The 25083-nt window shown below is 39.8% G+C and overlaps 1 protein-coding gene and 2 long non-coding RNA genes across 6 annotated transcripts in view; 2 read left to right on the top strand and 1 right to left on the bottom strand.

The window, feature by feature from the left end:
* Positions 1-7087, top strand: part of LOC128349145 (uncharacterized) — a 28077-nt gene extending 20990 nt beyond the window's left edge. For both annotated transcript variants that reach the window (XR_008318583.1, XR_008318582.1), the window contains exon 3: positions 6468-7087. This is a non-coding gene — a long non-coding RNA (uncharacterized LOC128349145). The remainder of the gene's footprint in view (positions 1-6467) is intronic.
* Positions 1-25083, bottom strand: part of NCAM2 (neural cell adhesion molecule 2) — a 380393-nt gene that overhangs the window by 335696 nt on the left and 19614 nt on the right. The gene's annotated exons all lie outside the window — the stretch shown is intronic.
* LOC128349146 (uncharacterized) lies at positions 19910-23798 on the top strand. Its single transcript, XR_008318584.1, has 2 exons — positions 19910-20284; positions 23317-23798. It is a non-coding gene; the product is annotated as an uncharacterized LOC128349146 (long non-coding RNA).

Genomic DNA, 25083 nt, shown 5'->3' with positions numbered 1-25083 from the left:
GGCCAAGGGAAAGGCCGAAGAAGGGGCAAGGGTGGGGGGAGTTCGAGGAGGGGTTTTCAATTCATTCAACAAGTTAGTTACTCATTCCCCATTCTGCCTTTCTGCCTCATTGAAGAGAGAGAGAGAGAGAGAACTAGTTTGCATTGCATGGCATGCCTCAAGCTGCCATGATGATGCCATGCTATTGCTTATGTCAGCCTGCCTTGTTGCCAGCCTGATCCCAGCCTGCCAGCCTGCTACGGCTACTGCATGCCAGCTTGGGAATGGATTTATCTGCTGCATTGCTTCTTTGTTCCAGAAGAATTTTTTTTCACCCCCTTGAGAAATGCCACACCATTGCCTATGCCTGCCTTGTTGCCAGCCTGAGCCCGGACTGTAGTTTTGCCCCGGGACCATTTTTTAAAAATCCAAAACATTTAAGATTTGGATTTTGCAATTTCGAACAAAGAACAAAACTGGGGTGTTTTGGATTGGCTGGTTTTGAACAAATAACAAATTGGGGGTGTTTTCGATTTGGGCCAAAAAAACCCAAAAAAACCAAACCCCGGCACAACCCTAAAGGTTACCAGCTGATGCACCACTGTTTTGAGATTGTTCTCTTCAAGGAATTGACAGAGCTGTCAAATCAGCAGAAGCTGGTGTGAAGTGCTCCTGGCATAGCCTCCGCCTGAGCAGGGTGGACAGTACACCAACAGAATCCCTAATCTATCCCTAGTTCCCAGCCTCAAAATACACACTCAACATAAGTCAACTGTCTCACAGGGTTCTATCTATCTATCTATTTATTTATTTAATAAATAAATATACCACCCTTCCAAAAATGGCTCAGGTGGTATTCTTATGGACCACAGCCACTGCACACACACACCCCACTTCCCCTAACCTGTTCCACAACAGAGTAGCCTAGTGGGAGAAGCTGGGCCCAAACTGGGTAACTAGCCTCCCCCATCCAGGTCTTAGAAATGAATTAAAATTTCATTTTATGAAAAAGTAACTAGCTATCCTACTAGCATTGTTAAATAAGATATACTTGCAATTAAGGACAAGTACATCTTATCTATATTAATACAATTAATGCCACACACAAACAAAACATGCTTATTATAGAGAAGTCTTTGTCAAACATTATTTGTAAGTAAATAAATAGTTTATAAGTAAAGAAGTAATGGGTCTTCCTGGACTCATTTTCCCTTTCCCCCCCAAGGAAGTAATTTTATTGGCCTTTGTAAGTCCAGATTCATATGTTTAAAAGTCCTCATATGATCACCAAGGAGAACCCCGACTGGCTCATGGACCAGCATTTAAGCTGTAGTTCTGTGAAACGACAGTTGTGACCACACAAACAGCATGGGCTGCTTGAATGCCTCTCACTCAAACAACCCACAGAATCAGCCCAGACATGCAATCTTTAGCTGTGTGGGGGACCCTTTTCACCGTTTAGCTTCTGCAGTCATAGCAACATGCCAAACCCACTTCCTCAGAAGAAGAGCTCCCTATCATGGCCCAAATAAATCTTTAGCCAAGGACTCTGACATGTCCCCTGAAGAGCCTCAGACCAGGGAAAACATCAGACCAACAAAACCCCAGCCCAAGGAGGTTCTTCAGTGCTCCCTGATATATCGCACAGACCTCGATGTAAATCTGATTGATATGCGAACGCACACCCACCCTCCCCGCAGTGAAGCAAAGTAAAGTTGCCATCTGGGAAAGGCCCTGGGAATAACTACATTAATGTGGCACACTACCACAAAGAATGGCTGGAGGTGTGGAATAGCACCTCAAGAGCAATTCAAGAGAGCTATGTGACTGCTGGCCCATGTACTTTGGCTCTTTAAGGAAAGCTATCATACAGCAAAATATTACTCTGTATGGAAGATCATTATTGAAATTATATTTAGAGATAGGATGGTAAAATACATACAAAATGCAGTTTGATTAATAGCAGATGTCATAGATTCAGGCAGGAGGGGTCATGCTTAACTAACCTGCTTCATTTCCCCACCTAAAAATTACTCCCATGATAAATAAGGAAAATTCAGTATATATAGTATACTTAGGCTTTTCAGAGACAATTTGACATCCAAGATTAATGGCCAAGTTAAACAGTCATAGTACTGAAAGTAAAATAGGTTATTAATATAAAGAAATTTTAATAAAGAAAGCAGCCATATCAAAGTGGAGAACAGTTATTTCAGAAGAATGCAGTAGTAAGTGTGGTTTATCCCCAGATCTGTAGTCCAACTCACATGTTATGTTTAAAATTTGTACAAGTATACAAATAGCTGTACACCTGTACATGTTGTTACATGATTAACTTTACTTGCATAATATTAAAAGTCAACTGAACACATGCTCTTCAAATGCTTAGTACAGATAGGAAGTGTGCTGCTGTACCTGCATTCAACATGACATAAATAACTGTGTAAAAAGTTGTTTAATATTACCTTGCACAACATAGCAAAATTACAGATGGATGAGGCAATGGTAAGGCCTACCACTACCTTGACCAATGATTCCAAAGTAGAAAGACTCCCACTAAAGGCTGCTGAAAGGGTTTCCGAGAAGTTGGGCTTCATAATTGTGCTTCACAATTCAAAACAGATTGTGACAAGCTCCAAAAGGATCTCTCCAAACTGGGTGAGTGGGCAACAAAATGGCAAATGCGGTTCAGTGTTGGCAAGTGTACAGTGATGCACATTGGGATGCAAAACCCAAACTTCAAGTATACATGGATGGGATCTGAGCTGTCAGTGACTGACCAGGAGAGGGAACCTGGTTTTGTGGTGGTCAGCTTGTTGAAAATGTCGACTCAATGTGTGCCAGCTGTGAAAAAGGCCAATTCCATGCTAGGGATCATTAGGAAGGGGATTGAAAATAAAAATGCTAATATTATAATGCCCTTATACAAAACTATGGTGCGGCCATGCCTAGAGTACTGTGTACAGTTCTGGTCACCACATCTAAAAAAGGACATTGTAAAAATGGAAAAGGTGCAGAAGAGGGCAACCAAGATGATCAGGGGCCTAGAGCACCTTTCTTATGAGGGGCCTAGAGCACCTTCCTTCTTCCTCTCACATAACACTAGAACCAGGGGTAGTCCTATGAAATTGATTGCCAGGAAATCTAGGACCAACAAACGGAAGTTCTTTTTCACACAACACATAACCAACTTGTGGAACTCTGCCACAAGATGTGGTGACACTCAACAACCTGGATGACTTTAAGAGGGGTTTGGATAACTTCAAGGATGAGAGGTCTATCAAAAGCTACTAGTCATAGGACAATACGCTACCTCCAACCTCAAAGGCAGGATGCCTCTGAGTACCAGTTGCCGGGGAGAAACAGCAGGAGAAAGGGCATGCCGTCAACTCCTACCTGTAGGCTTCCAGCAGCATCCGGTGGGTCACTGTGTGAAACAGGATGCTGGACTAGATGGGCCTTGGGCCTGATCCAGCAGGGCTGTTCTTCTAATTTGTTTTAATAAAAACAGTCCAGAGGTCTGCAGAGATGTATCGGGGATGAGCCATAGGCAGCAGTTACTATGCTGCTGGCACAAGGCTATGAGCTAAAACCGTGAGAGCCAGGCAACCAGTTCATAACTAGTAATCAAAAGTCAGGAATATACCAATGGTCCAGCCAAGCAGACGGACAACAAATATGCACAAGGATGACAAACATATGTTTTCTGTGACCTAGAATATGTATCTTTGTTCAAAGATATATTATCTACTGAAATGTATTACTCATTGCTTCAGGTTAGATCATACATTAAGCATTCCGTTCCAAGAATTATTTAGACTATTTAAATAACCATTTCATGTCAAATATTAAATACTTCTAATACTAAACTGCTCCCAGCTGCCGCACTCTGTGATAAGACGAGTGGTGGAGTTGTGTGCCTGGCCCCATTGACGGGTATGTGGACTGCCATTTTGTTACCCTAGCACATGATGGTGGCCATCCAACTAGACTGAGGAAGCAGCTGCATAAGTGGCCACCTCCCTTTGCTCATTCTCATTGCTCTAGGACAAGGCACCCACCTGCCCATCCTGTTTCACTGAGAGTTTTCCAGTTGCCTTTTTTGGGGACAAGTAGAAATTTTGGGGGTCATACGCAATTGGCTTTGGTGGTGGCCTTTTTTCACCTACTTCTCACTGATTCTTCTAGTATAGTTTCATTGTCTAGGATCTTTTGGTCACTTTTTAAAAAAAAATCAAATTTGTATAGCGCCCCAAACTTTTGTCTCTGGGTGGTTTACAATAACATAAAACCAGTTAAAAACATATACAAAAACTTTAAAACAATTTAACAATTTAAAAATTACCAGAAATTAAAACCCCAAAATATTAGGAAGCTGAAAAAGCTTGGGAGAAAAGATGAGTTTTCAGGTGTTTTTTGAAAATTGCCAGAGATGGGGAGGATCATATCTCAGCAGGGAGCGCAATCCACAATCTCGGTGCAGTAACCAAGAAGGCCTATCTCTGTGTAGCCACCAAACGAGTTGGCGGTAACTGGAGACGTACCTCCTCCGATGACCTCAATGGGCGGTGGGGCTTGTAATGAAGAAGACGCTCTCTTAATTACCCAGGGCCTAAGCCGTTTAGGGCTTTGTAAGTTATAACTAGCACTTTGTATTTTGCCCGGAAACCTATTGGCAGCCAGTATAACTCCATCAGTAAAGGAGAAACATAGTCTCTTCAAGATGACCCAGAGACCAACCTGGCTGCCGTGTTCTGAACCAACTGAAGTTTCTGGACTACATACAAAGGCAGTCCCACGTAGAACGCATTACAAAAGTCAAGTCTGGATGTTACCAACAGATGTACCATTGTTTTGAGGTCGTTACCAAATTGGAAAATAGTACAATATTAAATCCCCTTTTCAATCCTTTCTTTGAGGATATTATTTTCTTTAAGAGGTATTTGAATGACATCTTCTTAGTTTTTCGCAATATGGACAGCTTTCATCAGTTTGAGGTATGGCTCAATACCATACATTCCACTATCAAATTCACTAGTTCAGTACATGGGAGTTCTATCCCCTTTTGGACACCAGGATTAATGTTGGCAATCATAATAAAATTTTCTTCACTCTATATACCAAACCCACAGACAGAAATGTATTTCTGCATTATTCCTCTTTCCACCCCTTTCATTTGAAGAATTCCCTACCGTACAGTCAATTTGTACGTCTTAAGAGAAATTCCTCACGTCTTTCTGACTTTGAATTTGCGGCAGATACATTGAGTTCCCAATTAAGACATAGGGGTTATCCAGCTTCGGTCATTCACAATGCCAGACATAGGATATCACTTCAAGATCGATCTTCTTTATTACGTATTACCACACAGGTTGATCATAAATCATCTCGTATTATTTGGTCCATGCAATATTCTCCTTTAAGTTATAAAATAAAAAATATTATTCGGTGTCATTGGAGATTATTATCGGACCTTCCTGGATGTACAAATTTTCCATTAATAGCCTTCCGCAAACGGTCTAGTTTTAAAGACCTATAGGTCAGAGAGGACTGTTTATCCCGAAGAGAGACTATGGAACCGAAAGGGTTTTTCATGTGTGGACATTGTGTCGCGTGCCCCATGGCGTTACAAACTTCTGAATACAGTGATTCTAAGGGCAAAAAGTATCAACTAAATTTTTTTGCCAATTGCTCTTCTAAGAACATTGTGCACATCATACAATGTCCTTGTTCTAAACGCTATGTTGGCATGTCCACACGTACTGTTCGAGCAAGAATTTTAGAACATCACTCTCGTATTAGAAATCGGAATCTTGATTGTCCCTTGGTAGAACACTTTCTGCAGGCGGGTCACTCACCCAGTAACTTTAAATTTTTTGTGATTTATAAATTTTTTAAAAAAGAATTTTCTTATAATAATATTAAAAATGTTCTTTCTCAAAAAGAAGCGTTTTATATACATCATCTGTGTACCTTGGAACCTTTGGGTCTCAATCAGACTTATGACCTTTCTTGTTATTTATAAATACATAGCAGTCTGTCCTTGTTCATTTTTTGACTTTTTGGTATTATACATTACCATGTTGTTGCACTTTGAGTTGGTCTATTTTTGTATCACTGAATCACTGTGTAGTTTGGTCTTATCTTGTGCAGTTACCATTGCATAATGGATCATTTTGAGAAATGTTCTTTTAGGTTGCTACACGTTATAATTGGCCAATTTAGATACTCATTAGGTAATGCAGCACCATTCCTCTGTGCTTTAATCAGTCATAACACCTGGTTTGGGCTGCATGATATATAAGTAACGGTCAGTACCACACTATCTTTACCAATTGGCTTCCGGTAGGATTTCTGTATTTACAGACCACTGGCTTTGTGAAGGGTCACTTTGCAATATTGGAAAATGTAAGTAATGGTTTATATGCTTTATTTGCTGTAATACACTCTGTGATTTGTATTTAACATATGCTCTATTTGATGTCCAGTTCCTTTTCTCCTGACGAAGTCCTGCTATGCCAGGAGGAAACAGGTCCACAGCCTAGGACACCTGTCGAGTGAGAGAGAGAGACCCACATGGGGGAATGTATGCTATGACTCTAGCCATTCATTTCTGCATTTCCATCTTTCGGGACATCCCCAGGACTGGATTGTTAGGTATCCAACATGTTCCACTTGGAGTCATGGTTTTACAGCTGATATAATCATTCTTTATTGTGGGCTGACTTTGTCATTCATTGTTCTATTCTGAGCTTTGTGGTCAATTTTTCATTGTCATTGTTCTTTATTGCATATATGTGTATATAATATATGTAATTTTCTACACGGTTTTTTGGCTTTACAGCCTGTGTTTGTGCTGGTTTATCCGTGTTCTCCTCTGGTTTGCAAGAATTAAAAGTACTGTATAATATTAATGCAATATAAAATGCAACACACTAAAGCCACAACATGCAGCATTACATGCTAAATACCACTAAAGGCACACACTAGGATACAATACTATCCATAATTTGTCATTTTGTATATGAAAAGTGTCATCTTTGTTTGCTGTTATTACCTCTCTGTTGCTCCCATAAAAATAAAATATAACCCAAATGATCTCATCAAGACAGTTATTCTCTAGTTTTCAGAAATATGAAGGAAATGATGTCACAAATTGACTGCATGCCAATATATAAACTAAGAACTAGATCTAAGAACATTATTCACAATAGTGAGTAATCTCCGTTGCAAAAAGAAATATTATATGAGGACTGGCGAAACTTTTCAACATAAGGTAACCATTAAGACCTACAACATCCAGAAAATTATAGGCATTAAACAATGTATACAAACAGCACTAGAACTCACCCTTCCTCATGATGGAACTGTAATTCAGCATGCATTTGGATTTCAAAATTATAAACCAAGTTTAGTACCTTCTAGAGGTAAGTTGTATGCATGTTCCGCACATACTGTATATTTTGTGTTATGTTCAGGAATATGGTATTCAAAATTGAGAACCAAAATATTCCAATTCACATATTTGCTGGCGGAAATAAAAGGAGCATATTATTGAAGAGAGAACAGCTCAGCCTCAGCCAGCCCCGTGATCTTAAGCTTCACCATTGCCACCAAGTAGACTTTTGTATTTTTTTTTTTCCTGGCTATGTCTACTGAAACAGCCTTCCATGCTCCATGAGAAAGGGATTGGGTCTCATAGGGAGAAACACTGTAAAACCTTACCTTCCCCACAGACTACTGCCCCGTCCATCTTGGTCACACACAGTGCACGCCCACACAAACTCCAGGTCTTCCCAGCAGCAGCAGAAGATTGGGGCCGGGACGTGTCCTCCCCTGAAATCCCATAATGCACCATCTACGGTGCAGTATGGGGATCCCTGTGATGCCAGCAAGGAGCCCTGCAGTCTCCCAGCCTCAGCTACAAGCAGCTGGGGCTGGCAGACAATCATTAAAATGGGGCTAAGAGAAAACTCACACCCTTTACCTCATTTTGGAGGTGGTCTCCAGAGGTGGGTTTGCCGCTGTGCCGTCACATGCAGCAAATATCAGGCAGCCAACCTCAATCTTTGCTGAGCGTGTGAACTGCCTCACTAGTAAAGTTGCCTAGCATGGACATTATTGTGGGCTGCCTTCACATCTGTAATATATTTCAGACATTTCATTAAGACATTTCATTAACATTAAGACATTTCATTCTTGAAGACTATTGAAGAAACAATACCACAAACTTAAAATCATTATAACCATAAGCGGGAGGGAGGATATTCATTATATATACACTAATGCTGTGGAATAGAGCACTTTGAAGATATACTGTAAAAATTATAGATTATAAGAAAAGTATATTCCCCTCCCCCTTTTTATAGCATTCACCATGGTTTTTTGAAAGTTTTGTTTTGTGTTATGTTTTATAAACTCTGTATATACACTAAAATAAGAAAGATCCCTGATTCTTTGCTTTGAGGCATCCATGACAACTAACATGCCCACTAGAATAAAGTGTGTTAGTCTGTTAAAGCAAAACTGACATCTCAGTTTTTGAATACTGCATGATATGTAGCAACTCATGCTTCCAGGATCGTCATGCAGATATAAGAAGAGTAATAGACTGGGGCAACAGGTATGCCACATTATTGCTAGTAAACTGCTTTAGCACAGCAATTATATTAATTCTGATGTAAATGTGTTTTGTCATATACTGTACATAACGTCTGTCATAATCCTTCAAAGGTATGAGTTTCTATTCTTCTACTTTTTTTCCTGGGACAACAAACCTATTTATGGCTTCTGCTAGATAACTGGGGCTTTGTTGTCTTTTTCTTCTTACTTTCTGGCATTAGCACAGAAATGTTTTATAATCATGTTGGGCCCAGAGGCTTCCACAAATTTTACTGTTGCTTTCTGAAAGTAATACAAAAAGTAGATTTTTTAACTTCACAACTTCAATGTCCACACCTTGACATCAGTGGCTGTTTTTTTTAAAAAAAAACTACTAAAGATCCTTTTCTTTTCTTTCTTTTTTGTTCATGAGGCTTTCACCCCTTGGGGGCTGCTGGGTCTCTCAGATTTCCTGCTTCTGTTTTTAACTGGTTCATTTCTGGTGTTTTATAATTTTTACTGTTACATTGTTTTTCATTCAGCTGCCCAACTGGCAGAAATTAGGTTCACCACAGAAATACTGAAAGGTTGCTCAGTGCAACCATAGTAGTTCAAATAACAGGCAATCTTGCACTTCAAATTTTTGATTCATATGCACATAAAATAGTTTTATCCTATGATGTTGTACAACGTAACACAAACATGCAGTTTTTGGTATTTGTTTCATGTAATACACATCTAATGATATAAATAATTAATTTAAAGTAATTTATTATCATAATATGATTAACATTTATCTTTTAATTGAGCTGAAGATGTTCAACTGCCTAATAAGTAGAGTTGGTACCAACATTTCAAAAAAGTAAAATTTGAAGTGAATTTCAGGGTTTCTCTCATGAAGAAACATCTGGTCATTTATAAGAAAAATATATATTTTAATAAGACAATGGAAATTTCTCATGGGGTTTCTGCACATCTCTATAGCAAAGACACGTTCTTCACACACTAACTACAAAGTACCCAAAATAGTGAAATATTTCTTTTAAAGAAATTAGGATCTATAATAAAACAAGCTACCTAGATCCACTGTATATGCTTACTTTGGGAAGTTTTAAGCATTACAAAAATAAAAAATAAAATTTAATGCTACAAATTAAAGGAGTGCTGCTGTTGAAGAATTTTTACTGTAGCCAGGTAGGTGTTGGTAAGCACATTTATCCTCTTTGACATAATAGGGTGCCTGTGATATACGTACACTTCCCACAGCAGCAGTGCTAATAATGCCAGCAGAAAAAAATAATCGTTAAGCAGCAACTACAGTTTGCAATTCAAGGACAGAAAAAAGAAAGGAGTGCGGAGGTTGGTTAAAAGGAAAATTAAAAAGGAGAGAATAATAATGACAGAAGCTGATTCTATTATATTATATGACTATTAAAACCAAAGAAGGAGGTGAGTTACCCACATTTGCGGGATTGTCAGAAACCAAGCCAATCTCACCAGTCCAGGCTGCTTCCCACAGGGCCACACAGTTTTTGTACCCAACTTTTAACCAAGGGTAGAGGAGAAGAAAGCCCTCCTACCTTGATTCTATGGATGTGCTGCCAGCAATGCTATTCTGGAGGCTTCCAGAAGCCTCTCTGCTTATGTTTGGTACTACAGGTTTGTAGTTCCCACTCTTAGCATGCTGAAGAGCCTCACAGGATCATGGGCTCCACATTTGTTGGCACATTGGGGACAGGTCACATAGCAGGCAGTGGGATGATTGCCCCCAGATTCAACAGCTGCCAAGCAAACTGAAAGGGGATTAGCCTTGCACTTTTCCCTATATTAGCGAATGTCTAAGCAGACCCCAGTTAGATTGAACGTTAACTTCACTTTCAAGGTCTTTCTGTGTGAAGATTAATAATAATAATAATTATTATTATTATTATTTCTTGTTTACACAGTCAGACAGGTGTTATTGAGTGGTTTGTTTTATCCAGACATCGAGTCCTTCCCAAGGACCTGGGATGGCTGAATTTTATTGTCAGTTATTATAGATATCGTCTCAGAATATAGGCTGTTCCCAGTAAAGCTGCTTTTTGTAATTGGCTGATGGTGATTTCTGTGGCCCCTATGGTGTTGAGGTGCTCTTCAAGGTCTTTTGGGACTGCACCCAGGGCGCCAATGACCACTGGGATTATTTTGGTCTTTTTCTGCCACAGCCTTTCAATTTCAATTTGTAGATCTTTGTATTTGGTGATTTTTTCTATTACTTTTTCTTCTATTCTGCTATCCCCTGGTATTGCTATGTCAATTATTTTGACTTGTTTTTCTTTCTTCTCGACTACAGTTATATCTGGTGTATTGTGTGGCAGATGTTTGTCTGTTTGTAGTCGGAAGTCCTATAATGTTTTTACATCTTCATTTTCTTCAACTTTTTCAATTTTATGGTCCCACCAGTTCTTGGCTACAGTTAGCTTGTATTTTTTGCAGATGTTCCAGTGTATCATCCCTGCTACCTTGTCATGCCTTTGTTTGTAGTCAGTCTGTGCGATCTTCTTACAACAGCTGATCAGGTGGTCCACTGTTTCATCTGCTTCTTTACAAAGGCGGCACTTGCTGTTTGTTGTGGATTTTTTGACTTTTGCTCTTATTGCCTTTGTTCTTAGTGCCTGTTCTTGTGCAGCCAGTATTAAACCCTCTGTTTCTTTCTTCAAGTTGCCATTCTTAAGCCATTGCCAGGTCTTGCTGATGTCTGATTTTCCACTTATATTGTGCAAATATTGACCATGCAGTGGCTTATTTCTCCATCTTTCTGCTCGGTTCTTGACTTGTTCTTTCTTGTAGGCCTGCTTTGTTTCATTGGTGTTGAATAGTTTCTCGTTCTTGACCATTTGAAGTGCATCTTCTTCACTGTCCTTGATATATTCTTCAAGGCCTCTTTTCTCCTCCTCTACTGTTTGATGGACTTGCAGCATTCCTCTTCCACCTGATCTGCAAGGGAGGTATAGCCTATCCACATCACTGCGGCAGTGCAGAGCATGATTGATGGTCATGATTTTCCTGGTCTTACGATCTAGCGTCTCTAGCTCTGGCTGGGTCCAGTCTATTATTCCTGCAGTGTATCTGATAACAGGTATAGCCCAGGTGTTTATGGCTTGTATGGTGTTCCCGCCATTGAGTTTGGACTTGAGGATTTTTCTAACTCTCCTGATGTATTCACTTCTGATTTTTCTTTTAACTTCAGTGTGTGAGATGTTATCAGCCTGGAGAATGCCCAAGTATTTGTAAGGTTCTTTCTCTTCCAGGTTCTTGATGTTGCTTCCATTGGGCAGTTCTATTCCTTCTGTTTTTGTTATTTTTCCTCTTTTCATTATTAATGCAGCACACTTGTCTAGTCCAAACTCCATTGCTATATCGCTACTGAATATACGGACAGTGTTTAGCAGTGATTTATTATTATTATTTCTTGTTTACACCGTCAGACAGGTGTTATTGACTGGTTTGTTTTATCCAGACATCGAGTCCTTCCCAATGAGCTGGGATGCCAGAATGTTATTGTCGATGGTTATAGATATCATCGCAGAATATAGGCTGTTCCCAGTAAAGCTTTTTGTAATTGGCTGATGGTGATTTCTGTGGCCCCTATGGTGTTGAGGTGCTCTTCAAGGTCTTTTTGAACTGCACCCAGGGCGCCAATTACCACTGGGATTATTTTGGTCTTCTTCTGCCACAGCCTTTCAATTTCAGTCTTCTTCTGCCACAGCCTTTCAATTATTATTATTATTATTATTTTTATTATTATTATTATTCTGTTTCTATACCACCCTTCCAAAAATGGCTCAGGGCAGTTTACACAGAGAAATCAACAAATAAACAAATAAGATGGATCCCTGTCCCCAAAGGGCTGACATTCTAAAAAGAAACATAAGATAGACACCAGCAACAGTCACTGGAAGTACTGTGCTGGAGGTGGATAGGGCCAGTTACTCTCCCCATGCTAAATAAAGATAATCACCACGGTAAAAGGTGCCTCTTTGCCCAGTTAGCAGGGGTGCCAGATTAACCCTTTACTTCCCCCTTTTCTGCAGTTGCCTCAAACAAGCTAACACTAATCACCTCAGCAGGAAAGCCAGATAAGGCACTGTGAACACACCCCCTTCCCCATCACAAAAGAGCAACTGGGCGATAGCAACTCAGAAGGTGTGCTCATTAAAATTACTGATTGGTTTACTGGGTCCTTTGGACCTAACAGATACCATCCTTGCATGTCCATTCAGTCTATTTACATACACGTTTTTCTTGATAATTCATGACATTGAGCTGGGTCTCACGATCAGTGAGACCCAGTTTGTAAAGCTAAGTGGGGAGAGCACGCCAAGCTCACTCTCCCCGCAGATGAGCAGGATGGGAGCCCTGGGCGGCTGGATTGGGAACCCTGGGTGGCCGGACCGGCCGCCCACACAACTGCCGGCTGCGTAACGGAGCTGGCGGGGGCTGGGGAGTTCACGGGCTGCGCGGCTCCCAAAAGCTCCAGTATACCCTGCGCGAGTACACAGGGCATACTCGGGAGACCCTTGAGCCAGAAGGCTGCTTTTCAGACTCCCGCCAGGGGTTTACTCTGAGTAGCCATGGTGCGGAGCTGTGCCGAGGCTACTCACAATCCCCAAAACCAGGTTTGCCGAGCCCAGTGGTTCTCACGATTGTAGAAAATCGGGCTAGTGGAGGTTAGCCCGATTTTCTACAATCGTGTGAATAGCCTCATTGTGTTTTGTTCAAGCACAGCAAACAAAGACAATGGATCTTTTTGAGATCCACCAGAATTCCCCTCCTCAGGAAGAAGGAGTAGCCAGGATTTTGCCTCAGGGCCCATTTTGGGCTATTACCGGCCCTGGTTTCTTGAACCAGTGTGCTTCATTTGGTCTCTACTTCTGGTCACCCACTGCATGGGTGACTTGATACCAGTTATAACACCAGACCGTGTCTTGCTCTCTGTGCCATTCATGCTCTCAGCTTCCAGATCAGCCTTCCTCACAGGCTCAATCTACCCATTTTGCCTCGCTGCTATGAGAAGCTGGCTGCACGAAAATAGACACCTTTTGGAATTACCCCGATGCCTAGCCCCCAAGCTACTTTCGGTTCTCCACTGCTGCCTGGTTCCATCCCTGAGGAAAGAGGTCCTTCAGTTGTGCCTGAGCCACAAGGGTCCGATCACCACAAAAAAAGGAGGACAAAGTTTTATGACAAACACTGCACCCCTTTGGGCTCTCCCAGCCCTTGATCTTGATTAAATCAAAAAACCTATTTCTATATAGCCTCCTTTTTCTAGCCAGCCTGGAAGTAATTTAATTCGGTCACCAAGCTAAATCACCTCCATAATTGATCTCCGTAATGTATTTTTAGTAGTAATGGTCCTCTAATCAACTCTCTTATTCTGCTGTAAGCCCCAAATAAAACCTTACTTTATTTCGAACTTCAACCTCTCTGTCTGTTCATCTCTCCGGGACGAGAACTTTGCACAAAACATTATTTTGATGTGGGACTGCTCCACCCCAGCTTCATAATTCCCCACACAAATCCCGAACACATTTAGAGGTCTTTGCCAATCATCCTGGAGCCTTTCTGTAAACAGATGTGAGAACTCAGATGGCTCTTCTACCAGGTTCCATCATACAGTACTTATGGACCTTCTTCCTTTATCCTGGCAGTGGCAGGAGGAAATAATCTTGGCTAGAATTGAGGCAACCAGCTGATCACCAAAAGTGTGTATGCAACTTTTGCTTTCCTTAGCAAAAGTGCTAAATACACTTGCTATTTAGAACAGTCTGCCTGTGTGGCCCTCTGAGTGACCTGGGGTCTGAAAGTTCATTTGAGGACCTTTCTCTACCCTTCTCCACACTTAGGTGGCAATCTAAGTAGTTCGAGTGTAACAGCTCATATGCAAGCCAAGTGAAGCAGGCACCTTCCAGGAATAGTTCTTTACTTATGGATGTGGGGGTGAAAAGTTTGCCTCCCATTTCATTCAACACTGTGCTGTACTCTATACTAGTGAAGGAGTAGTGGGCTTACATTTTCAACATATAAATATAAACATCATCATCATCATCATCATCATCTATTCGATTTCTATACAACCCTTCCAAAAATGGCTCAGGGCAATTTACACAGAAAAATAATAAATAAATAAGATGGATCCCTGTCCCCAGAGGTCTCACAATCTAAAAAGAAACGTAAGATAGATCTAGCAACAGTCACTGGAGGTACTGTGCTGGGTATGGATAGGGCCAGTTACTCTTCCCCTGCTAAATAAAGAGAATCACCATGTTAAAAGGTACCTCTTTGCCAAGTTAGCAGGAGAGTATATATACATACATATATACCATAAGTAATCACATTATTTCAATCCTTTATCACATAAGGGGCTTCTATGCTTTGAATATAATTCATATATGAGCTTTGGTACAAATCTGTTCCTAAGGTGAAAGTTCTAAGCTGACAATTTGTAAAGTTGCTTTGCTAGCTTTTTGTAGAGAACAGGGAAGTTAGCTTAGCTATAGGTCAGTTAGATGGGGTATATGTCATTTATGGAAATCATATACCAGTAAACAAAAGTTGTTTTCTAATGAGAAAAGCTACAAGAACACAGAAGGGACTTTTTCTGCTCGAGCGTTGACCATTATGTAATGGTCAAATGACAGTGAGATCATATAATCCCAATGTACAAGCTATGTATGTCAGCAATTTATAATTTTTGCACACAAGGTAATATTGATCAATACCTAATCATTATAAAATGATGTCTTTCCAATCAAATGAGTGGTATCTTGTAATGAGACGTGGCCTATCAAATCTCAACAAGTACACTAAGACATCTTCTTGGAAGGTAAACACACTCCTCTATGATAAGAGATTGTAAAAGTTTGGATCATGGATTTAGATCTTTTCCCTTTTTGACCTTGTAAGATTTTCTAACTTCTAACCCCTGTTAACTGAACAAAAAGGCACCTTTTAAAAGTGGGAATTCTCTTTATTGAGCGGTGGGAGCCTGCTACAGCATGTGGGGCTCTTTACCTTGGAAAAGAGGCAACTGAGGGGAAACAAAATCAAAGTGTATACAATTATGCATGGAGTTGAGAGGGTGGACAGGGATAATTTTTTCTCTATCTCACACAACACTAGAACCAGGGGTCACCCCATGAAACTGAAGGTCGGGAAATTTAGGACTGACAAGAGGAAGTATTTTTTCAGACAGTGCAAAAGCAATCTGGGATATTTTGCAATGGGATTTGGTGATGGCCACCAGCTTGGATGGCTTTAAAAGGGGCTTAGACAGATTCATGGTGGACAGTTCTATCAATGGCTCCTAGTCTGGTGGCTGTGGGCCATCTCCAGCCTCAGAGGCATAATGCCTCTCAATACCGGTTGCAGGGGAGTAACAGCAGGAGAGAGGATATGCATATACCTCTTGCCTGTGGGCTCCCCGGAGGCATCTGGTGGGCCACTGTGTGAAACATGATGCTGAACTAGATGGGCCTTGTGCCCTATATTACAAACAATAGTATAAAATCATTATTAAAACAAATTATTAAAATTATTAAAATTAATTCTAATTAAAAGCCTGTGAGAACAGCAGAGTCTTGAGGGTCTTCCTGAAAACAGAGAAGAGACTCTTATTTCAACAGGAAGCTTATTCCAAAGTCCTGGGAACAGCCACAGAGAAAGTCTGGTCCTGGGTAGCCATCAGACAAGCTGATGGCAACTGTAACCGACCTCTCCAGAAGATTCTAATAGCTGGCAGGGTTTATGACAATGAAAGTGCTCACTTAAATAGCCTGGATCCAAGCCGTTAAGAGCTTTATAGGTAATAACCAGCACTTTGTATTTCACCTGGAAACATAGTGGCAGCCAGTGTAGTTCTTTCAAACAGGTGCTATCTGGTCCATTCGTGTTGTCTCAGAGACCAATCTGACTGCCGCATTCTGTACCAAGTATAATTGCCGGACTATGTACAAAGGCAGCCCCATGCAGAGTGCATTACAGTAGTGAAGCCTGGAGCTTACCAGCATATGTACCACTGTTTTAAGGTTATTCAGCTCTAGAAATGCATGTAGCTGACATATGAGCCAAAGCTGATAAAAAGTGCTCCTGGCCACTGCCTCAGCCTGAGAAACCAGGGAGACCTATGGGTCATGAGCACTCCCCAGCTACGTACCTGATCTTTCAGGGAGAGTTTAACCCTATCTAGAACAGGCAGATCTAAACTATTTCTTGGGTCCCAACCACCAGTCAGTTCCTCTGTCTTATTTGGACTCGGCTTCAGTTTGTTATCCCTCATCTAGCCCATTAGCACCTCCAAGCAGACTTTTAGGAGAGATATGTCATTTCCTGATAAGGTCAACCTGGAGAAGTAGATCTGTGTGTCATAAGCATGTTGATAACACCCTGCACCAAACCTCCTGATGTTCTCTCCCAATGTTTTCATGTAGATGTTAAATAGCACTGGAGTATGTGCACTGTTAAAGATGTTAAAGAGCATTCAAGTATGGAGTATTCAGCCTTATGGAACTCCACACTTTAGTTCTCACTTTGCAGAACAACAGTTTCCAGGTGACACCATCTGGAATCTACTAGAAAGGTAGGAGCAGAAACATCGTAATACAGCACCATTCAATCCTACCTCCCCCAGGTGGTCCAGAAGTATACCATGGTTGATGGTATCGAAGGCCACAGAGAGACCTAAAGGATCAACACAGTCACACTCCCTTTGTCAATAGCCAGTTGATCATCCATCAGGCCGACCAAGGCAGTCTCAACATCATAGCCCACCTGAAAGCCAGTTTGAAATGGCTCTAGATAATCTGCATCATCCAAAACTGCCTGGAGCTCAGAGGCCACCACCCACTCAATCACCTTGCCCAACCATGGAAGATTAGATAGGAATATCGAACCAATACGACCACTATCAGGCATTCTCGGAAGGATTTCCAAAAGGGAGGCAGGGGCCATAATAGCTGGAAGTCCAACTAAAATCCCTGCTGTCCTATTGAAAATTATTCCACTTCTGACAGTAATATCAGAGGGAAATGAGCACTATTGCTTGGAGAGACTCCTTCTCCAAGCCAGCAAGGCTGGTTTTAAAGGACCAGGAATCACCCCAAACATGGGGTACACACGGACAGACTTCTATATGCATGTACAAGATAATGATCCTAAGAGGGCTTCTGTACCCAGTCTTTAGCATGTCACACCATGAAGTCTGCGGTAGGCTGAAAATTTCTTTTCTTTGCCTTAAAACACACACAGCAGCAGCTTTTCTCAGCACAGGCACATATGGTGACAGAAAATACATCACTGATACTGGAGGTCTGTGCATAACCTTGAGCACTGAATTGCTGGAAATGTGAAAAAGAACTTTAGTAAATGTGTAAATGTTAGAACTGTTAAAGGAATACAGATCTTCAAAGGAACAAGATGGCAGTTCTACTGAGAATAAACTTATTTCACACTATCATTTAACTATGATATATCAGTTAACTATGTATGTCTACCTCCTATACAAAGTGCTATAGAAATGTTTGTAATGATTGTTTAAGTATGGGGTTTGGAGGTACACTCTTGCATATGTGCACAGAGCTGTAATGAAATTAAATAACTGTCTCTCTTTATATGCAAGCATTCTTTATATGATGTGGTTATAAATTATAATCTCATTTATCTACATTATTAATAATACAGAAGTTTATTTTTTTATTTTTAATAATACAGAAGAGGTTTTATTTTAGCTTTTTGTATAAGAAGTCAAATATTTTAACTTTTGAAACCAATATATTATATGTATAAGATTACTTTTAGAATTCGGATGTATTTTCTGTATTTATGCAGAACTGTTAATGTATATTTTAGCAACAACTTAGAGAACATACAAAAAGAAACAAAGTGAAATATTAACTAAGACTTCAGTCAAAACTATATTTCATTTGGACCAAAATCTACTTGAAATTAATGGGATTAAATTCAAACAAATAGAAGCTGGATTGGAAGAAGATGAGCACAGTTTGAAAGCTGGAGGAAGAAACATCAATAGCCTGCACTATGCCGATAACACGACTCAGATAGCTGAGAATGATGATGATCTACAAGCTCTAGTAGTGAAGGTCAAGGAGCACAGTGAAGAAATGGGACTACAACTAAGTATAAAGAAGACTAAACTAATGACAACAGGTACAGCAACCAGCCTCTGAATTGATAATGAAGACATTGAAGTGGTGGATAGCTTTTGCCTTTTAGGATCGACCACCAACAGTAAAGTATCCAGCAGTCAAGAAATACACTGCAGACAAGAACTTGGTAGGAAATGAAGGCTTTGGAAAGGAGATTTAGATGCCGTGATGTGTCTATAATTACCTACAAAGTTTAGAATTGTTTGGACAATGTTTTTTCCTGTGACACTCTATGGATTCGAAAGCTGGACTTTGAAGAAGCAAAATAGAAAAAGTATTGACGCTTTTGAACTTTGGTGCTGGAGAAGACTTTTGAGGATACCATGGACAGCCAGGAAAACAAACAAATGGATCATAGAAGAAATCAATCCAGAATTTTTACTCAAGGCACAAATGACCAGGCTCAAACTATCATACTTTGACTACATTATGCGAACACCCAGCTGCCTTGAGAAGTCAATAACCTTGGGGAAAGTTGAAGGAAAGAGAGGAAGAGGACAACCAGCAGCAAGATGGATTAATTCAATTATGACAGCAATGAATGCACCACTGGGAGACCTAAAAGGCCAAGATGAAGACAGATCATCCTAGATATAATCTACCTATTAGGGATGTGCACAAACCTGTTCGGAGGCCCTTTTATGGGACTCTGAACAGGTTCGAACACTGGGAAGGGGGTCAAAGTTCGAAGCTGGCGGTGTCACTTTAAGGGAGGGGGAGGGTGCACTTACCCCTCCCCCCCACTTCCCACCCTGTGTTCGATTTTCATAAATGCCTTTGATGCGGCAGTGTAACTCCCTGCCGCCCCTTCCCTTCTTAGGCCAGAAATGCCAGAAGTGCCGGGTACACATGTGCATGTTGTGTGCACACGCACACCCGTCTGATGTGCACGCGCATCCTGTACTTCCAGCCACTTCCAGCTGAAGAGAGGGAAGGGGCGTCAGGGAAGTACACTGCTGTCCTGAAGGCTTTTACCGAAACCGAGCACCAGTGGGGGAAAAGCAGGGGAGGGGTATGTGCACCCTCCCCCATCCTTAAATTATATGCCCCACTACCTCCAGCCCCCCCACCCGGTTCCATGCACATCCCTGCTATCTATGTGATCACTAAGAGTCAACACTGACTTGACGGCACTTATCAATCAATCAATCAATCAATCAAATAGAATCAAGTATGAAATGGAGATGAAAGGCATAATAGGACAGATTCTCCATCCCTGACTTTAAATCCCCATACAGAAAATTGTTATTTTTTATTTATTTTTAGCTGAGGTTTGCAAATACTGAAACATCTTTGATGAATGTTTGTTCTTAGGGAATATGATACAGGATTCGTTGTGTTACCTGCTGTAGTTTGCTTTCACTATGCTATTTTGTTTTTCTCAAGTAAACATTACTCTAAAGATACAAATATCCAGGGCTCACTCTCTCCTCCCTTTTATTTAAAGTGAATGCAGTAAAGGAGGGCTAACTTTGGAACTTCTCATCACTCAGAGATACAAGGTGAGGTGGACTCCTTTTCCACAATATAAATCAGTGCCAAAATTCACTTTGTACTGGTCCAGTTTCTTTTGATTGCTATCAGCTACCAAAAATGAATATATTTTTGAAATGATTCCCTAGGACTAAATGTATGGTTTTCTGGGTCCTCTCCTGAAACATCTTAAACATAAAATCTCTAATTTTAATGACACAGAAAATGATACAATCTTAAAACCATTTGAAAGTTCCAAAGATGGGGTTTATGCTAAGAAATAACAGCCCTGGCAATATTAATATATAACAGATTAATTCTGTGACACAGTTGTCAATTTTATCTAATCCTGTTTGCAAATTCCTCATCAACTAAACAGATGGATATTATTATTAGAAAGTAAGTATTAAAGATGGTTTATTAGAAGGTTCAAATTTGAAAACTGATAATGTGTTAAAGCCGCTGAGAAAGAAAATGCTTTTGTCCTTTTGTAAAAATCCTGATGGAGCTGAGTAAAATACAAATGAGATGATGCTCTTGGGAAAACTGAAGAGCAGAAGAAAGAATTAGATATGGTAATTTCAGATAATTCCAGCACTTCTCTTCAAAATGTCATGTGCTCTTAAGGAAGCTTGAAGATTTTAAAAATTTGCCCCATTCCAAGGATATATTGAGAGTGACAATATTAATAAAGTTTGACAAACACTATTATTCACCAGATAAGGCCTTATTTTCTAACAAAACATATTTCAGATACAGTATCCTGCTTAAATAAACAAAGGAATAAACAAAGGAAGATATTGAAGGTGCTATAATACTGAGATAAACAAGTCCTGCTTTGAACATTTGTTGGGGAAATCTATGATCATACGATCTGGTTTTATTCTTATAATAGAAATAATATATAATATTTCAAATTTCCCAAAAGATAATCAAATTCATAAACTGCATTTAACATTATTACAAATATGTGAGGGTCATAAAAGAATACAACATTCAAATAATTATTGATGACATTCTTAGTTAAAACTTGATGCTTTGTGAAAGCATCCAAGAGCTACAGCTTGGCAGCAAGTACAAGATCAGCAACCCCACCTCTGGAGGTGCACAGACTCTTAGCGACATAGATAGATTCTCTCCAGGATGATCGGTCTTCAATTTGGCCTTTAAGGTCTCTCAGTGGTGCATTCATTGTTGTCGTAATCGAGTTGATCCACCTTGTTGCTGGTCATCCTCTTCGTCTCTTTCCTTCAACTTTTTCCCAGCATTATGGACTTCTCAAGGGAGCTGGGTTCTTCCTTGTTTAATAACTGAGGAGCTGTTTGGATGGTTTGCTTGCCATGTGATTATCTGGCACTATATTAGGATCGGGACAAATATTGGCAAACATGCATGCCAGCCCCTCATCACAAGATTAGGAAAATCAATTGGGCCGCTTGAATCAGTCCAGTCCAGACTAAATCAAGTCAGTCCAGTCTTAAAAAGGGAAGATAAGATCGGAGGTGTTATGTATTAAACAGACTTAATTTGTTTAGCTGAAACTAGATGCAAATAAATTTCAGGTTACCCTGGGGAGAGCTGACTCATTCTCATTCTCTTCTCCGGAGAATGAGAGAAGCTAACTCATTCTCTGGAACATTGCTTCAGATGTTCAGAATTTTCACATTTTTGTTTCCATAAACTAAAGACAGAGCTGCAGCAAGCATTCTCCCTGATTAAAAACCTTACCCTTTCACAGATTGTATAGGGCAACTTTTGCCTAACACTTGTTTCCTACAAATCTACAGCACATGGAAATTATTAGAACTGAACTGTCTCTGGGTGACCTCAGTAGAGCTCAAAAAGTGTTGGGAGTGACAACTAGTAGTGACAGTTACTGAATAGTTTATTGTTAATCTACTGGTGTGCTCCAGAAATGATACTTTATCAAATCCATTATAATTTTAACATATCCATTACACAGTACTCTCTTTCTTCAGATAACATTATCATAATCACTCTATCTAAGACATTTACTCTTCTTACAGGAGTGAAAGGGAATGGTTTAAATCAGAAAGCTTGGAATAATCATGCAGTATATTTTATGGAAAGAGCATCTGAAAATTACTACAATTTTTTAAGTTTATCTTTAGTAGTCAATGATCCAACTGCTGCAATTTCAATAATTCATCAGGGACTCACTTTATAAATTACTCTAAAGGGACCTTCTCAAAATGTATGGCAATTTCTTCCAGATTTTTAACAGTTTGAACAATCCCGGTAATTCAAAAATATATAGTGCCTAGTACTACTGTTTTATGAAAGGCATTTGTTGTCTTAGGTAGCTATTAATTGGTTGTATTTTTATAGCTAAAATCTTCCAGAGTTAATTGCTGACATACCTTTGGCAGCTACTGCCTTACAGATAGGAAGAATATATGGATTAAAACTACTTGGCATTCTAATCAGCAGTGCACAGTGGCAACATGACAACAAAGATTTTTTTTTAATTAGAAAGGCCCTTTTTCAGTGGATTCCATGAAGTACTGAAAAGAGCCCACCTTGCCAAAATGGAAGCTTTGTTCTACAAAAACCGACCAGCAATGAAAACAGCAGAAAAAAGATATAAATTGTATGTAGCAAATAAGAAACTTCAGAGTAGACATTAGCCTGCACTTTTTCAGCAAGCTACTTAAAAATCAAATAATTTTACTTTGAAGAAAGCAAGAACTGATTCAACTCAAATAGTGCAAAAGTGAGTTGTTGGTACAGGGTTGGCTATATTTTTCAGACAATAGTTCACAGGCTGGAACAGTGTGTGCCTCATAGATGGTCACGAGCTATATTAAAGTTGGTATCAGCTACCAGTAAGGGTCTTATATGAAGTGCTTTGGTAGAATGAATACATTAATTGAAAGCTTAGGAACAAAAGCGGTTCCTGGAAGATTCCACTGAGAAGAGGTAGGGAGTCCATAAATTTGAGCACCATGCTTAATATGGATAGTGTAGAAAGTCCTCCATCATTGATCTGTACTGGTTCGTGATGCCTTCTTCCCTCCCTTCTTATGCCTTCTTTTTCCAGGACTACCTGAGTGCTTGAACCACCCTTCCTTCCCAACCAAAGTCAGAGTGGAGTACACAAGTTGCCAATGCCCACCACAGGCAAGATTCCCACACTTTCTAGCCCAGGCTGATCTGAGTGAAGAGAGGCTGAGGTGAGGAATAAATGAGCAGCTCCAGCTTGCAAGATGCACATTGGCTGATCCTGGGAAATGTTTTGAAAGCAGGAAGAACAGGCAGTTGCAGTGATGGCAAGAGGCAGAAGGAGGAAGATGTAGAAGTGCCCTTCCAGTTTCAGATTCAGAAGGATCTTCCATGTGCTGCAGTAATCAGTGAGTGACTTCCCCGTCGCAGTGTGGCTACAAGAGAGGAAGGATGTTTGCAGACAACACTTCTATTATGATGGAATTTCAACATTTATGTATTCAATTGATTGTATTGGATTACAAGGAGCCTGAATCTTTCTGATTACTAAGGTGAATAAAGCACATAGACTACACTGTATTAAGTTGTTTCCTTTTCATCACATGGTTAGTGTGTAGTTTGGTGGGGATCTTATTGTTTATTTCTGATTAATGCCACTGATGAAGACTATACCATTGTCAAAACATGTCTGACTTGTTTTAAGCATGACAAAGAGTCCAAAGACTTTGGACTCTATGATGTCAAGGTTCATGAGGAACATCCATTTGCTTATTCATGGCAAAGGATTCCCCTGGAGCAAAGCAAATGCTTTAATTTGGAACTCTATCAGAAACATCCTTTAGGACTCTTCTTTGATTTTGTAACAAAAAGTTTTTTATTCATTTGTATATTTTCATGTTCTGTTTTTATATTTATGATTATAATTAGATTTTACGTTGGATTTTTTTAAGTATTCATAAATACATTTGTGATGTATTTATTATTACATGTGACATAGTTTTTGAGCAGTGGAGTCATCAATTCTGGATCAATATTGCTCAGTCTATAACCTTATTTATATTTCTTATTTTAAAAGATAATTGATTATTATATAGATTGAGTAGATTGTACATTGTGGTTCTTTCTTTTTCATTAGTATTATGATTATCCTTCACCTTTTTCCAGAGCTTGTTTCTCCATGAAGTATTGGTTTTGTTCCAGCTTCTTAATTCACCCTCTATTAATGCAATGAGAACACACAAAGAGTCTTTCTAGATGGCAATTTGGTACAGCATAAACACAAAAGCAGCAAGAGATTTTCCATGGCATACAAATGATGTTTAACACACTGTGGCATTTAGCACCATCTGCTGACAATCTGTGAAAAACCGGTCCCTTTTAAATATTACTTTTATTTTTACTTCAGAAAGAAAGAGGTATTTCACACCTTTACAGCAGATGATGCTGACAAATTATACAGTGTGTTTAAACATTGTTTGCTTGCCCTGCAAAATCTCACATGCAATTTGTGTTCCTGTTGAAATGCCATCTAATAATGAAGAAATTCTATAGAAATGTACGACGTTTAGCTCTGCTGTAGCAGTCATGCTTAACTGGCTACAGTAAAACCTCAGCCAGACACCCAGACTAAACCTAATTTTGAACCCAAGTAAAGTCAGTATTATAGCTCCAATCTGAGAAGAATCACAGTTCAAACATACAGTAGCTAGTGGGAAAGTGTAGGTCAAGCCTTAAGTTCAACCTCAGTTTACATTTAAAGTACAGATAACTAAATTTAAAAAGATGTCAGTTTAGTTTAAAAGTTTAGCTTAAACTGCAGATTGCAAAATTAGTTAAAAAAAAGAAGTGATCATTGAAATAGGCT

The sequence above is a fragment of the Hemicordylus capensis genome, chromosome 3, assembly GCF_027244095.1.
Source record: "Hemicordylus capensis ecotype Gifberg chromosome 3, rHemCap1.1.pri, whole genome shotgun sequence".
Taxonomy (NCBI): Eukaryota; Metazoa; Chordata; class Lepidosauria; order Squamata; family Cordylidae; genus Hemicordylus; species Hemicordylus capensis.
This window is presented reverse-complemented; position numbering and strand designations above follow the sequence as displayed.